Source organism: Urocampus carinirostris, chromosome 8 (assembly GCF_059441175.1).
Source record: "Urocampus carinirostris isolate Australia breed hairy pipefish chromosome 8, RoL_Ucar_1.0, whole genome shotgun sequence".
NCBI lineage: Eukaryota > Metazoa > Chordata > Actinopteri > Syngnathiformes > Syngnathidae > Urocampus > Urocampus carinirostris.
The window spans coordinates 8,070,031-8,086,193 of NC_142356.1; the positions used below are offsets into that span (position 1 = coordinate 8,070,031).

Sequence of the window (16,163 nt, forward strand, 5' to 3'; positions counted from 1 at the left end):
ACAGGATAGGCGAAAAACAAGCTGCAGCTGGCGCCACACAGGCGGGGCCAATTGGGCGCCATGGCAACAGCGAAGCACAGGCGGGGCCAATTGGGTGCCCTGGCAACCGTGACATCCTAACCCTAAAAATACATTCTGTAAGCTTTTTCCTGTACTTTTTAAGGGATATATTTCCCCAGTTATTTATTTACCCCTTCCTATAATGGTTTGTCCCTGTGTGAGCTTTTTTAATGTAATCTCTTAGAGAGATATTTTCCCCAGTTTCCCTTCCAAAAATGGTTTGGCCCTCTTTAAATATGAAAGCAATGAATGAATAAATAAAAAAAGCATAGTCTTTGGACAAGTGGGTAACATTTTCAAAGTTGATTTATATTACTTAGCGCGTATGCGGCACAGTTCTGAGGTCATGAGATCGAACGTCCTGTGTGGAGTTTGCATGTTCTCCCCATGCTTGCGTGGGTTACCTCCGGGCACTCCGGTTTCCTCCCATATTCTAAAAACATGCAAGGCCGGTCTGAATTGAATTGAAGTGTGAATGAGCGAGTGACTTGTCTGTCTGATGGGCTCCAGCAGCCCCGTGACCCTACTGAGGATAAGAGGTGCAGATAATGGATGGATGGATGGATTTATTACTTGCAAAAAAGCGGGACCACAAAATAAATAATTGATTAGGCTATACAGACCTTCCCCACACCCCTAAAATACAAATATTTGTTTTTACTTTATTAAATTCAGATTCAGATATACTTTATTGTCATTCTTGTACACGTGTATACAGAACGAAATGTCGATACATCTGACCCGCACAGTTTCCTTGAATGTACAGATATAAATAAAATGTTGGAGTATTGAAGTACTAATAATATACTAAATAATTATAGCTATGTATAGTATTATACAGTAGTGCAAAGAGTGCAAGAGGAGCAGCTAACCAGATGTGAAAAATGGGCAGTCAGGTAAACAAGTCACTATACAATAACAATAACACTGGAGTACGATAGTGTAGAGGAGAACAGATAAATAGGCATACAGTAAAACTATTTTTTAAAGCTTTTTGATGTATTTTTCAAAGGGTAGTTTTTTCCCAGTTAGATATCCTGCAAATAAGAATTTCAAAGTTGAACTATTTCTCTAGGCTTCTTAATGTATTTATAGGGATATCTTCTTCCTCTGCCCACGCCTTTCTCCCAAGCTGGCGTGTCGGCTCCTTCCATGGGGCGGGCCGGAGACTCCCCACATGGTATTGAAGTACTAATAATACACTAAATCATTATAGCTATGTATAGTATTATACAGTAGTGCAAAGAGTGCAAGAGGAGCAGCTAACCAGATCTGCAAAATGGGCAGTCAGGTAAACAAGTCACTATACAATAACAATAACACTGGAGTACGATAGTGCAGAGGAGAACAGATAAATAGGCATACAGTAAAACTATTTTTTAAAGCTTTTTGATGTATTTTTCAAAGGGTAGTTTTTTCCCAGTTAGATATCCTGCAAATAATAATTTAAAAGTTGAACTATTTCGCTAGGCTTCTTAATGTATTTCTAGGGATATCTTCTTTCTCTGCCCACGCCTTTCTCCCAAGCTGGCGTGTCGGCTCCTCCCATGGGGCGGGCCGGAGACTCCCCACATGGTATTGAAGTACTAATAATATACTAAATAATTATAGCTATGTATAGTATTATACAGTAGTGCAAAGAGTGCAAGAGGAGCAGCTAACCAGATGTGAAAAATGGGCAGTCAGGTAAACAAGTCACTATACAATAACAATAACACTGGAGTACGATAGTGTAGAGGAGAACAGACAAATAGACATACAGTAAAACTATTTTTTAAAGCTTTTTGATGTATTTTTCAAAGGGTAGTTTTTTCCCAGTTAGATATCCTGCAAATAAGAATTTCAAAGTTGAACTATTTCTCTAGGCTTCTTAATGTATTTATAGGGATATCTTCTTCTTCTGCCCACGCCTTTCTCCCAAGCTGGCGTGTCGGCTCCTCCCATGGGGCGGGCCGGAGACTCCCCACATGGTATTGAAGTACTAATAATATACTAAATAATTATAGCTATGTATAGTATTATACAGTAGTGCAAAGAGTGCAAGAGGAGCAGCTAACCAGATCTGCAAAATGGGCAGTCAGGTAAACAAGTCACTATACAATAACAATAACACTGGAGTACGATAGTGCAGAGGAGAACAGATAAATAGGCATACAGTAAAACTATTTTTTAAAGCTTTTTGATGTATTTGTCAAAGGGTAGTTTTTTTTCCCAGTTAGATAGTCTACAAATAAGAATTTAAAAGTTGAACTATTTCTCTAGGCTTCTTAATGTATTTCTAGGGATATCTTCTTCCTCTGCCCACGCCTTTCTCCCAAGCTGGCGTGTCGGCTCCTCCCATGGGGCGGGCCGGAGACTCCCCACATGGTATTGAAGTACTAATAATATACTAAAAAATTATAGCTATGTATAGTAGTATACAGTAGTGCAAAGAGTGCAAGAGGAGCAGCTAACCAGATGTGCAAAATGGGCAGTCAGGTAAACAAGTCACTATACAATAACAATAACACTGGAGTACGATAGTGTAGAGGAGAACAGATAAATAGGCATACGGTAAAACTATTTTTTAAAGCTTTTTGATGTATTTTTCAAAGGGTAGTTTTTTTCCCCAGTTACATTTATTTTCCCTTCTTATAATGGTTTTGGCCCTCTAAAAGAAAAAAGGAAGACACAGCGACTACAATAGAAGGTGGGGGTGGATTTCCACACTTATAAGTTAAAAGAACATAAAACGAAATGATTCGTGTCATTAATTTCAAGCTAATCAGCAATTAAAAAAAATGTTACATCCGTTGTCTGAAGAGGTCTCACTGTCTACTAATTAGTCTCAAGAGACAACACAGATAAAGAGAAATCATTGGACAAAAATAAATCTCGACAGAGACAAACGACCACTAGTTTTTATTTCTAAAAATAGGACAGTGTTATTTCTCACCAAAGTTGTCATACTCGTTGATAAAATGAGAAGTGCAGAAAGTCTCATTTGTCTCAGGTTATTAGATCTACATTGCAGTTTTAAACACACTTTGTTGTGTGGTCCATTGTTGAACGGTTTACTTTTATTGTGAAAAAAATATTAGAAGTACAGTAGCATATGTCTCCTTGACCAGTTGTCTGACTTGAAACTATGATTTATGCCACAGAGTGAAACTCACTTCATATTGTTTTACCATCAACTTTTGTCTTGAGGAAAATATTTTAAGTTCAGTTGCCAATGTCTACTTGACCAATCGTCCAAGATTGTGAGAGTTATATTTATTTTATGGAACTCGCTTTATTATTTATTTATTTTTACTGCTGATATTTTATTATAGTGTTTACTTTTTAATTTATGTTGCACTTTACGTGGAGATGAGGTGCAATATATATTCCAAGGTTCTATAAAACGCCTAACTAGTTACTTTTACTAGAGAGTAATTCGGTTACTTTTGGGAAGAAGTAGTGAGTAACTAATTACTTTTTTAAGTAACGTTACCAACACTGTTTAAAATAGGTAAAATAAAAATGGGGGAGGAAAAAAAACGTCCTTACCGCGGGCAAAATGAATAAATCTAGGAAATAATGTGTACAAAGTGTTTCAATAGAAATATAAATTTATTGTCCACTAGTAGCGTTAGCCATTCTCCCCTTCTTTTGAAGGGGACTAAACCATTCAGGCAGGGGGGGGTCAATATGAGCGTTAAAAAAACTGTACTGACAAAAAAAAAAACATTGCAAATTTCACACCTTACTAGTACAGAGTCAAATATTTTGTAGAGGATTGTTTAATATGATTATCATTCAGAAATTGATTAGGTGTTTAATTTATATTTGAGGAAAGTCGCCATCACCTGTTATTCATGTTTTTTTCGGTCAAACCAATTAGCACAGCAGGGGAGGGGGATAAGTCAAGTCAAGTTCATTTGTGACGTCTATAATCACAAAGAGTCTCAAAGGGTTGCACAGACTACAGCAAACTACAGACTATGATTACACTATCTGATCTAAAACCTTCATGAGGGCATGGAAAAACTCAAAAACGTCTGCATGGTGAAAATGAAGAAACCTTGAGAAAGGAACGCACGTGAGGTAACCAGGATAAACTACAACTCTCCGTGCCAAAAATGTTTTACAAAGTTCACACTTGTATTTCTATATTTATTCGATGTTTAATTTTTTAAAAATATTGTTTAGCATATTTATTATTTATAACTAATATTTAATATTGTTGGTATTTGATTCATACGTGAGGAACGTCCTATTCCGCTTACGTCGGTTTGGGGCCGAACCAATTAACAAACACGAAAAACTAATATTCGTGCGACCAAAATTAATTAAAAAGCTCAAACTTTTACTTTTGTAGAGGGTCAAAAAATGTTTTAAATGTTGTTTAAGATAATTAAAATTCATAATTAAATGTGGGTTTTGTTTTAATATTTGAGGAGTTCCCCCTTAGCCTTATTTCTTTTAGGGTCAAACCAATATACGATTAAGGGGGACGGAGAGGCTAAACTATAAATTGCCTTAAGAAAATACATTGAAGAGCTCACACTTGTTGCTCCCCATTTTAGAGGGTTCAATATTTTTAAAATAATTATACGTTTAAAAAAAGGGTAATGTAATAATAATTGTAGAATGATGAAACCCCACCTTCCCCATTCCCATGATACAAATTTTAGTGGGGCAAACCATTATGCACATGATGGGGGTGGGGATAAACAACTTAATTCAAGAAAAAATATATAAAGTATAGCCCATACAAATAGTTCTCATTCCTGTCACATTTGTGGGGTGTTCAATAAAATGTTTTAAAATAAATGTATTAATATTTGCAGACATAATCTTTGATCTCCTGTCGTTGTCAAATATTTACTATTAAATATGAATTGTGTGATTGGTTTCATAAATTATATATATTACACCCACCAACATTCATTCAACAGATTGGTAAAATCTGTCTATTTTTCGCCGATATACTCTCAGTTTCTTTTGTGAATCGACTAATCCATATTGCTGCTTTCACTTTCGATAACGTTCATCAAGTGACGAAGGCCTCTCAAGAAGTGTTCATTACGTTTGAGCGGGATGTTTCAAACATTATCGATCCTTTCGTTGCTTTAATGGCTTGTCTTTTTGTCGTCTTTTTGTTACATTTCTTGAGTATCGAAACGCTTAAGCACAATTGTGATTTTTTTCGAGTTGAGGATGGAGTGAATTGCGATGTATGGCTGGCTAATGGTGGTCAGAAGGAAATTTGACACACCGGCTGGAGATGAAAGAAGGCTTTGTTGACTTAACTCAAGTGGGTTGGAAGGAGATTTTATTTTTTAGTCCAACTGTTGTGGGCCATCTTCTAAAACAAAGCAGGACATATTTTTCTGATTTCAATGTACAGTGGAACCTCTGTTTTCAAACGCCTCTTTGAGCAGAGAAACTCCAAAAACATACAGGACATTCGGCTCTTGTGGACCGGGTTGGCCACCAATGCTGTAGACTGTTTACAGAGTAGTAAGGGGACACGGACATCATGCCGGGATTCACGCATACGCACCGAGTTGCTAGGTAGAACTCTGGGAGCGGCGGATCGCAGCGCGTACTCTACTGTATTTTTCAACTTTGTATCTTGAAACACCTTTGTAACTAGGTACTTTATAACCTGAAACCTTTGTATGTAGAGTGTTAGGAATTAAATATATCAAAAATGTATCGTTTACCAAATTGTTTGAATTAGTTATCTGACTCCATTAACCAAACACCTCCTAACAATGCATGCCGGTTTGTTTTTGGGAAAAGATGGACAAGAATAGCCGACATTTTCACGCGGGTGCAGATTTAATTTCTTAAATAAATTAACTAAGTGAATTAGCCGAATTAGCTGAATTATTGTCGCTCTACGTCGAGCTTCCTTTCTCGACTGTCCCTCTTGATCTCCGATCTTCTTCCTCTGCCCACGCCTTTCTCCCAAGCTGGCGCGTCGGCTCCTCCCATGAGGCGGGCCAGAGACTCCCCGCGTGGGTCCACCTCGTTTCCTCGATGTCTGAAGAAACTCAATACGACACCAAGCGTTTCCACGTCATCAGGGCTTTGTTCTCCAAACATCGCCTGCCATCTGCGTCATAATTCTGCTATCAAAATTCCCCAGCCCAAACACTCCGCACTTGGACCGGCACGACCTGAAGCTCACTCAGTAAAAATCTTCATTGCACTCGATAAATTTAAATTGTATTTAATCATATAGAATATAAAATCCTTCAAGAGACATTTGTGAATAGAGTTACCAACAGTGAAAGATTCTGCTGGAATATAAGCATTACGTCAGCCGTTTGAGGGCAAACTATCGATTGGATACAGGAGGACGAGGAGAGTCAGACTCGTCGGATGGCCGCGAGCAATTCGAGGATTGCTGCAAGACCGAAGCTCATGCATACTAATTACGCTATCATACAGGAAAACTTGCCAGATTTATGTGCGTCCGTGCACACCTTGTTCTTCATCCATCAAATCCGCCTCCTTGCTACTGTCAGACCGTACAGCCGATTTACATACAGTGGCAGACAGTGCGGCCGTTTTTTTGTTCCTACCCTTTTGCAAAATTCAGCGAGGTAGCGTGTTCCTTGACATTTACCTCGCACTCCTCCTGCATTAATATTCTTGCCGTTACATAATGAGACGGTATGACTATGCATGGGAGTCCCATCCAGGCCCGGCTTGGCAGGTGGCCGTAGAAGTGGATCTCATAAATCTTGATGCAAAACACGGTTTTGGAGAAGGGTTTATTTACAGTAAACAGTATCGGATACTGTACTGAAACAGAACAACACGGTTACAGGGAATCTAAAGACATCGATGCCACTTCAACAGTGTTCTCGTTTGCCCCCGTCCCTGTGTCCTAGACGCATCATTTTGCTGGGGACGCATTGTGTCAAATCATCGTGCGTCCTCGGGACGCAACATTTTTGACACCAAATTGTCATTATTACCCGATTACTTTTTTTTTTAACAAAGATTTACCGCACTCCAAACTTTTCGTCAGGCAGATCAGCCATTGTTGTTTTGGTCTCGCGCCGATCTCGGCAAACGAGATCTTGTTGCTTCGAGATGACGTCACTGTTTTGGTTGTTGTCGAGTGAAAGAGAAGTATGCCTCTGTAAAAACAGTTGGTATTAGGTGCAAATCAACAAAAAAAATGGTCATTTCTTCAGTGTCAGTAATAGGTCGAAACATAATACAGAAAGTGGTAACGACGACAATAATTCCGGCACGAAAAAACGGCAGATAAATTCTTCAGAAGACCGCGAAGGCAAGGAAAACACGTGTTTTGAAGCGAAACGATTCGACGAAAGATAAACAAAAGAATATTCCTAGTAAGAAAAGGAAATTTTTCTGCCAAAATGGACTCAATTATATTCCTGGTTACGCTATGAGGAGGAGGATGCGTGCACCCAGCGTGACAAAAAAAACTGGATTGCATAAATCATTTCGCAATACGAACTTTCAGAAAAGCACATTGGATCAGCACAACGGCAATGAGAACTACAGATTAGCTATGGAAATTCCGTTGCGGCAATTGGGCTTTGAGAAGGCATTACAACTGTGGCGGGACAGCAAACCACGAAGAATATATGAACTGAAAAATCTGAAGTGATTAAAACTGCATGAATATATGGACTAATATTTCAGCAATATTATTTTGTATAATGTACAGTATTTTTGTGAAGTGAAAAATCTGAAGTGATAACTGCTTTATTTTACCAATTAAGTGTGATTATTAAAACTGAATGAATATATAGATTTATAGATGTATTTATATAATTGTCGCCGATTTACAATTTCAACCTCGATAACACTAAATTTTGGGGACCCATAGATTTTTGAGCATGCGAGTCCCCGGGACCCATCACTTTTCACAGCTAAAATGAACACTGCTTCAACAGAGGCTCGACAACGCATTCCTGCTACTTAATGTTGAAACACTCAATTTAAATGAACAGGGCATGAATCAAGTCAAGTCATGTTTATTTGTATAGCCCTTAATCACAAGGAGTCTCAAAGGGCTGCACAGAGTATACAGTAAGAAAAGAAAAACTTTGGTAAATCAATGGGACAAATGTAAGCACAGAATTTACAGTAAACATGTTCTGAATTTTGGTCTTTTTACCTGTAAGATTATTTTTGCCTGGAAAAAAAGAACATTTTGGACAGTACAGGAGAAAATCTGCCCTGACCTCGCACCACCGCCCAGCCAGTGAATATCTTTTGCATTAAATGTAATTTGTATTAGATCGTATAAAATCCTTTATAGTCAAATGTATAAAATCCTTCAACAGAAACCAAAGACACATTCCAAAGCGCACACATTTTTACGATAGCCTTCTCTCTGAGTTTGCCCTCAAACACTGAAAGTCAGATTTAAGAACAAGTATATTTGACTTTATGTAAGATAAAACAGTGTATAAAATAGTCAATAAATTCAATCTCAATAATCCTGTGAGAAACGTTACGCGATTGGGTCTACCTCTTTGTTCCGGACGTGACAGCCGCAGTACATATATGCGTACGTTAATAGATCAATAAGCGGAATGCTATTACGGGGAGACCAGAAAAATACGGAATTTAAAGGGCAAAATTCCACTAAAAGCGCTAAAAGACACAACAGAACATTACAAACAGTAAATAACATAAAAGACTGAGGCCCTGTGTGTGTTGAAATATACGTTTTTCAACTGAATATATCGAGAAACATTTCGCCAGCAGGGACGACGCGGTCGTGATCCGTAAACCGCTTTGAAGAAATCCTTGTCGGGTGGCGTGTGATTGGATATTTCGCTTTAATGGATTTGGAAAGACTGCTTGAAAATATGCCGCCTGCATTTTGGGGGATTTCCGAGTATATCTTAAGTGAACGTTGTTGATTTTATTCCTTTCATTTGATGGAAAGCAAAGGCAATTTATTTGAGGACGTTGAAACCCTTTGATCCCTGATTTACTGTTTGGAGTTGGTATTTGTTTGAGTGCATTTTACTGAAAATGACAACATATTGGATATAAGGTACGTGGTTTTTGTTCTCAGCCCAATGAACTTAGCAATACTACAAATGTTCCCTCACATTTTACAATATACCTCCTCAACTAGAATCATTAGGGATGCACCAACAATTTTCTGCGGAAAATGACTACAAGTGCATTTCGGTTTTGTCCAAAACAAAAAAATGAATGATGCTTTGTAAATACCGTAAATTCCGGACTATAGAGCATTTTAAGAGGACAACCGATTTTGTACATACACAAGCCGCACCTGTATACAAGCCGCATGCGCCCACATTTAAACATGTAACACAAACACAAAATTAACCCAAACCCGACTTCAAGTCCCTCGATTGAAGCTAAATGTCCTTCATTAAAGTCCACAGTCGAAAAATCACAGCCGGCAAGATGAACCTAAGATAATACCGGTACTTAAGGTTTGATGCAGACCTGCAGAGTCCGGGTCCCGTTGAAAGTAATCCAAGGAAAAAAGTGTATATTTCCAAAGGTAAGGGTGGGAAAAATATATCAGATGAACACATTTACTCACGCAATTCCTTTTTCTTTAACCAACTTTTTACCCCCTCTCCTTTCCTTGTCTTTCCCTCACCTTTAGCGGTCCCCACTTAAACCCGGCACCCCGCGTTGGTTCCGCCCCTCATTTTTCGTTTATCCGTGCAAAACGTATCAGAATAAGTGTCTAAAATAAATACAGATAAATACATCCCACCGAGAGAGTTTTCGAAGCTTTAATAATAATAATATAGCTTTGACAGGGCAGCTAATGGTAGCAACACTCGAGCGCCGCTAGCGGCCGTTAGAAAAATGACATAAATTGGCCGCATCACTGAATAAGCCGCAGGGTTGAAAGTTAGGGAAAAAATTAGTGGATTATAGTCCGGAATTTACAATACTTTGAATGAATGAATGAATGAAAACTTTATTCGAACATTCAAATAAAAAACAGAACAGAAACAATAACTCAACAACAAAATTATGTTACATAATATGTTCGAAAACAGGTAGTAAGAAGCCAATGCTTAAATTCCCTACACCTTCATCTTCCCTATGAAACACACCAATAATATAACAATAGTCATAATAATAATAATAACAGTTATGATATAACAATAACAACAAAGGTAACCATAGTTCTAGAAGGCCTATTCCCAATCTCTCGGATCACTCATACCCCATTTTCATCATCTCTCTATTCCGCCAGTAAAGTTTTTTTGTATTTAAATTTGAACATGTGAATAGTTGGACATTGTTTGATCTCGTCTTGTAAATTGTTCCAAAGTTTGACTCCACACACAGACACACACAAACTTTTCCTGGTGGTTCTCACCTTTGGGATTATGAATGTATGAATGAATGATGTTTTCTGGCACTGTGTGTTTGTGGACCTTAAATAGCAGTTGTGCAATGAAAACTTTTACTAAATCATCATGACTTATTTTAATCAACGATGCCCAAATTGACAATGGGAGTGGAAATAAATTCCCGGGGGTCAGAATCGATCACAAAATGTCTTGGAAACGCCACGTCAGACACAAGAAGCCAAATCTCAGGTGATGATTCCCGGCTCCTCCGTGTTATATGTCGAAGTGTCCTTGGGCAAGACACTGAATCCCTGATGCCCCCACTAAGCACGTAGCATGGCTGACTCCCTATTGGTGTGTGAGTGTGTGTGTGAATGGGTAAGTGTGAGGCACATTGTAAAGCGCTTTAGGAGGTCTTCGTTGACTTGAAAAGCGCTATATAAATGCCCTACCATTTACCATCTGCAAATGAAGAAAACTGGTGTGAAAGACACAACTCAGTAATGACCTTCCACATGCTAATGTGATGAAAAGAAGGATTTTTGTATCATTCTCATTGGATATTTTTTGTCGTATATCTGTGATATTTTTGTAGTATTACTGTACCTTTAGAGTATTTCTGTCACAATATTTTTGTAGCAGTATTTTTGTAGTCTATCTGTTGTAATGTTTATGTAGCAGTATTTTTTGGATTATAGGATTACTGTAGAGGCATTTTTGTACTATTTCTGTTACTATTACCGTAGTCAAGTCATGTTTATTTGTACAGCCCTTTAATCACAGAGTCTAACAGACCACAGATTATTGCAAACCACTGACTATTATGACACCATCACCTGATCTAAAACTTACATGAGGGCAAATAATACACAGATATTGTCAACATAAAATATAGGTTGTTCATATGCTATAGAATAGAAGTGTGTGTTTTGGATTTAAACATTTCCACTGAGGTTGCAGATCAAATCTCAAGTGGAAGAGCGTGCCACAGCACCGGGGCCCGAATGGAGAACGCTCTGGAACCTGCGGATTTCTTCTTGGCTCTTGGGATCACTAATAGACCAGCCTTTTCAGAGCGAAGGTTCTGGACTGGAACGTAGGGGGAAATTAAATCTGAAAGATATGAGGGAGCAAGTCCATGCATGATTTTGTATACTACCAACAGAACCTTAAAATCACATCTTAAGCTAACAGGGAGCCAATGCAGGTTAGCTAAAATTGGGGTCATGTGATCAAACTTTCTTGCCTCGCTGCAGCATTTGGTACCAGCTGATGGCTCTTGATTTTGGACCGGGAGACCGGAGAGTAGTGCATTTCAGTCGAGACGGGAGGTAACAAACGCGTGAATTATAATTATAATTATAATTTTAGCAATGTAAAAAAGATGGAAAAAAGCTGTTCTAGTAATATTCTGTGTCGAATTTTGGTAGGATCTCTGTTGTAATATTTCTGTCATAGTATTTTTGTATCACAGTATTACTGTAGTAGTATTTTTGTAGTATTTTTATAGTATTTTTTGTTATCAGAATGAAGACAAAATAGTATATGAGGTCCCTGTTTTAAAGCACTAATTTGTTATTGAGTTTTGTAGTATGTTTGCCAAGGGACTAGATTAGTTTCACCATTGATCCTGAGCACAAGCTCTTTAAGCGTCTATTACCACCACACCCACCAGATTCCATTTGAACAACCACCTTGCCGCATTAACACTAACCACCAGGGTTGGGTAGGGTTACTTTAACTAGATTACTTTCGATTACTTTTGGATTACTCCAATACCAAATATGCTAATAAAAGACAAAAGAAACTAAATATGAATAAAATTACAAAAATTTTGTGCAGGCTTAGGGAGTAACGGAACACATGGAACGGCAAAAATGATGTTGGCAAGCTGTTTGGATTTATTTTCATTTTGTTTCTGTCGCATTTTATGTTAGTTTTGCCGGAGATCAAAGAGATCAAAGCCAGTTTCTTTTGTCTTTTATTAGCATATTTGGTATTGGAGTCATCCAAAAGTAATTGAAAGTAATCCAGTTCAAGTAACCCAACCCAACCCTGCATTTCATGTTAGTTTTGCCGGAGATCAAAGAGATCAAAGCCAGGAGAGAAAGCTTACCGCGTGTTGTGAGTCATCATTTTATTCATATTTAGTTTATTTTGTCTTTTATTAGCATATTTGGTATTGGAGTAATCCAAAAGTAATTGAAAGTAATCAAGTTAGAGTAACCCTACCCAACCCTGCATTTTATGTTAGTTTTGCCGGAGATCAAAGAGATCAAAGCCAGGAGAGATAGTTTACCACGTGTTGTGCGTTATCACTTTATTCATATTTAGTTTCTTTTGTCTTTTATTAGCATATTTGGTATTGGAGTAATCCAAAAGTCATTGAAAGTAATCCAGTTAAAGTAACCCTACCCAACCCTGCATTTTATGTTAGTTTTGCCGGAGATCAAAGCCAGGAGAGAAAGCTTACCAGGTGTTGTGAGTCATCATTTTATTCATATTTAGTTTATTTTGTCTTTTATTAGCATATTTGGTATTGGAGTAATCCAAAAGTAATTGAAAGTAATCCAGTTAAAGTAACCCTACCCAACCCTGCATTGTATGTTAGTTTTGCCGGAGATCAAAGAGATCAAAGCCAGGAGAGAAAGCTTACCACGTGTTGTGAGTCATCATTTTATTCATATTTAGTTTCTTTTGTCTTTTATTCGCATATTTGGTATTGGAGTAATCCAAAAGTCATTAAAGTAATCCAGTTAAAGTAACCCTACCCAACCCTGCATTTTATGTTAGTTTTGCCGGAGATCAAAGCCAGGAGAGAAAGCTTACCACGTGTTGTGAGTCATCATTTTATTCATATTTAGTTTCTTTTGTCTTTTATTCGCATATTTGGTATTGGAGTAATCCAAAAGTCATTAAAGTAATCCAGTTAAAGTAACCCTACCCAACCCTGCATTTTATGTTAGTTTTGCCGGAGATCAAAGAGATCAAAGCCAGGAGAGAAAGCTTACCACGTGTTGTGAGTCATCATTTTATTCATATTTAGTTTCTTTTGTCTTTTATTCGCATTTTTGGTATTGGAGTAATCCAAAAGTCATTAAAGTAATCCAGTTAAAGTAACCCTACCCAACCCTGCATTTTATGTTAGTTTTGCCGGAGATCAAAGAGATCAAAGCCAGGAGAGAAAGCTTACCACGTGTTGTGAGTCATAATTTTTAGTTTCTTTTGTCTTTTATTAGCATATTTGGTATTGGAGTCATCCAAAAGTAATTGAAAGTAATCCAGTTAAAGTAACCCTACCCAACCCTGCATTTTATGTTAGTTTTGCCGGAGAGCAAAGAGATCAAAGCAAGGAGAGAAAGCTTACCAGGTGTTGTGAGTCATAATATTATTCATATTTAGTTTCTTTTGTCTTTTATTAGCATATTTGGTATTGGAGTAATCCAAAAGTAATTGAAAGTAATCAAGTTAAAGTAACCCTACACAATCCTGCATTTTATGTTAGTTTTGCCGGAGATCAAAGAGATCAAAGCAAGGAGAGAAAGCTTACCACGTGTTGTGAGTCATTTTTGGTTTCTTTTGTCTTTTATTAGCGTATTTGGTATTGGAGTAATAATAATAATAATAATAATAATTTCCTTGTATTGTCATTCTGTGTAACAATGTACACAGAACGAAATGTCGATTGCACCTGACCCGTTGTAGCGAGCCGATGCAGCCGCAGCCAACAGAGGGCGCCGCCGACCACTTTTTAAGTCTTAGGAATGACTCGGCCGGGGCGCGAACCACCGACCTCTATCCAAAAGTAAGTGAAAGTAATCCAGTTAAAGTAACCCTAGCCAACCCTGCAGTAACCACGTTGACAAGATGGGCCGTTGAGTTGTTAGTTTTAAATACATTCTCTTGGCTGTCCGCTGGTCATTCTGGAGGGGTACGATAATTCCAAACTGCCTTTGTTGAGTGAACTGTTGATTTTGTTCCTCCCATTTGATGGAAAGCAAAGGCAATTTATCTGAGGACATTGAAACCCTTTGATCCCTGGCTTCCTTTTTCTGTTTGGAGATTTTATTTGTTCAAGTGCATATTGCTGAAAGTTACAAAGTATTGCATATACGTTGTTTCTGAGGTGAGAAGAATCAAAATGGCAATTCTATAACATTGCCCTCACATCCTACAAAATATCTCTCAAAAATAATAGGGATGCACCCAATGTTCCCTCTAAGCTGCGTGTGTGCGCAATTGCGCACTACACAGAGCTTTTCCGCCCACAAGAAAATCTAGCCAGCTCACAAAAATCAGGGCTCGACATTGCTAATTAAGAAGGAATAAAGTCAAAGTTACAGTGCATGAAGGTAAAAATAAACGGGTTCCCCTGACGTTGTGTCCTAAATGCGGTATTTTGAAGTCAAGGTCGAAGTAGAACAAAGTTGTGTAAAGTCAGTAGAGTTTGTCGAGAACTGGCTTCTTCGGCTCGGCTCACTAAAAGGAACCGGCTCTTTCGGGTCCTGAACGGCTCTTCGGGTTGTTTTTGCTTCTTTAATCCCAACATGACCAAATATTATGTAAAATTATGCACAAAATGGCTTAAAGAAAGGGGGAATAGAACAAAAGTACCAAAATGAAACATTAGTGAAAAGCTGAGAAAAAAAGAAACAAAAGGAAGAGAAAAAAGAAGGAAAAATTCAGAAAAAAAAGCCTGAAAAAAATAAAAGAAAGAAACAAAGTTAAAAAAAAAAGTAAATAGAGAACAAAAAGGAAAAAGTAACAGCTAGGAAAAAATAAACACAATGAGATTTTTTTAAAGGAATTAAAAAAAAATAGAAAAAAACAGGGAAAAAGAAGAAAAAGTTTGTGTTGCATTCAAATAATTTCCAATTATACCAAGTCAATCTTGTTGCCATCATTGTACTTCAACTAAAAAATGTGATAAAATATAGTTGTGTATCGTGCAACCGACTAAATAAGCCCCGAAAAATGTTAGTATTATGCGACAAAATATATCAGGACATAAAAAGAAATTTTGTGAAAGAATTGTAAAAACAAATGACGTTTGTAGGCCCTGCAACTTTTGCAATCATACATTAGTCAATTCATTCAAAAGTGAAAAATACATTTGCATTGCCGGAAAATGTAACGTGATGTCAAGTTTTGGACATGTTTGATCATGATTTAGTTGCCACACTTGGGATTGCTGTTGCTCACTGTTGTTTCAAGCGTTGCTCACCGACTTTGTGTGAACGCTCAGACCCGTAAGGAAAATTACAGGGAACATTGGATGCACCAAAAATGTTCTGCCGAAAATGACTAAAAGTTCATTCTGGTTTTGGCTGCAAGAAATAATAAGACCGAAAAAAGGCTTCCGAAACTACTATGTTGTGGTGATGTCTAAGGTGAGGCGAGCCGTGCCAAGCTGGCTTTCATCTGGGGCAGAGTTTGCGCTCGTATTTCAATTTCCACAGAAAAAGGAAAGAGATTGTGGTCCAACAGAAGCCCTGCCAAGCTTTCTACCAACATTATTATGTTACGTTTTACGTTTTTTTCTCAAGGATGTGCATCCTTCTGCTTCTTGCTTTTGCTAGCTGCTAGCCAGACTTTTGTTAATGTTTACACGCTAACACTCTAAATCTAAATTTCAAAATGTGAGCTCTGTCAAGTTTTTTACGAACAATATATATTTTTAAAAGTTTATGTGTCCCTATGCGCCCATGTTTTGTTAGCCACTAGCTTAACTTTGGCTAATGTTCACCTACGAACACAACCGTGCTAAATATCTGCAGT

The 16,163-nt window shown here is 37.8% G+C and overlaps 1 protein-coding gene across 3 annotated transcripts in view; it reads left to right on the forward strand.

The window, feature by feature from the left end:
- The window catches only part of sgcz (sarcoglycan zeta), a 399,187-nt gene that overhangs the window by 190,836 nt on the left and 192,188 nt on the right, over positions 1 to 16,163 (forward strand). The window contains exon 1 of one of the 3 annotated variants that reach the window (XM_088343000.1): positions 3,958 to 4,128. The exons of the other annotated variants lie outside the window; for them this stretch is intronic. The gene's annotated coding sequence lies outside the window, so the exon portion shown is untranslated. Of the gene's footprint in view, positions 1 to 3,957; positions 4,129 to 16,163 lie in introns of those variants that run through there. 3 annotated transcript variants of the gene reach the window in all.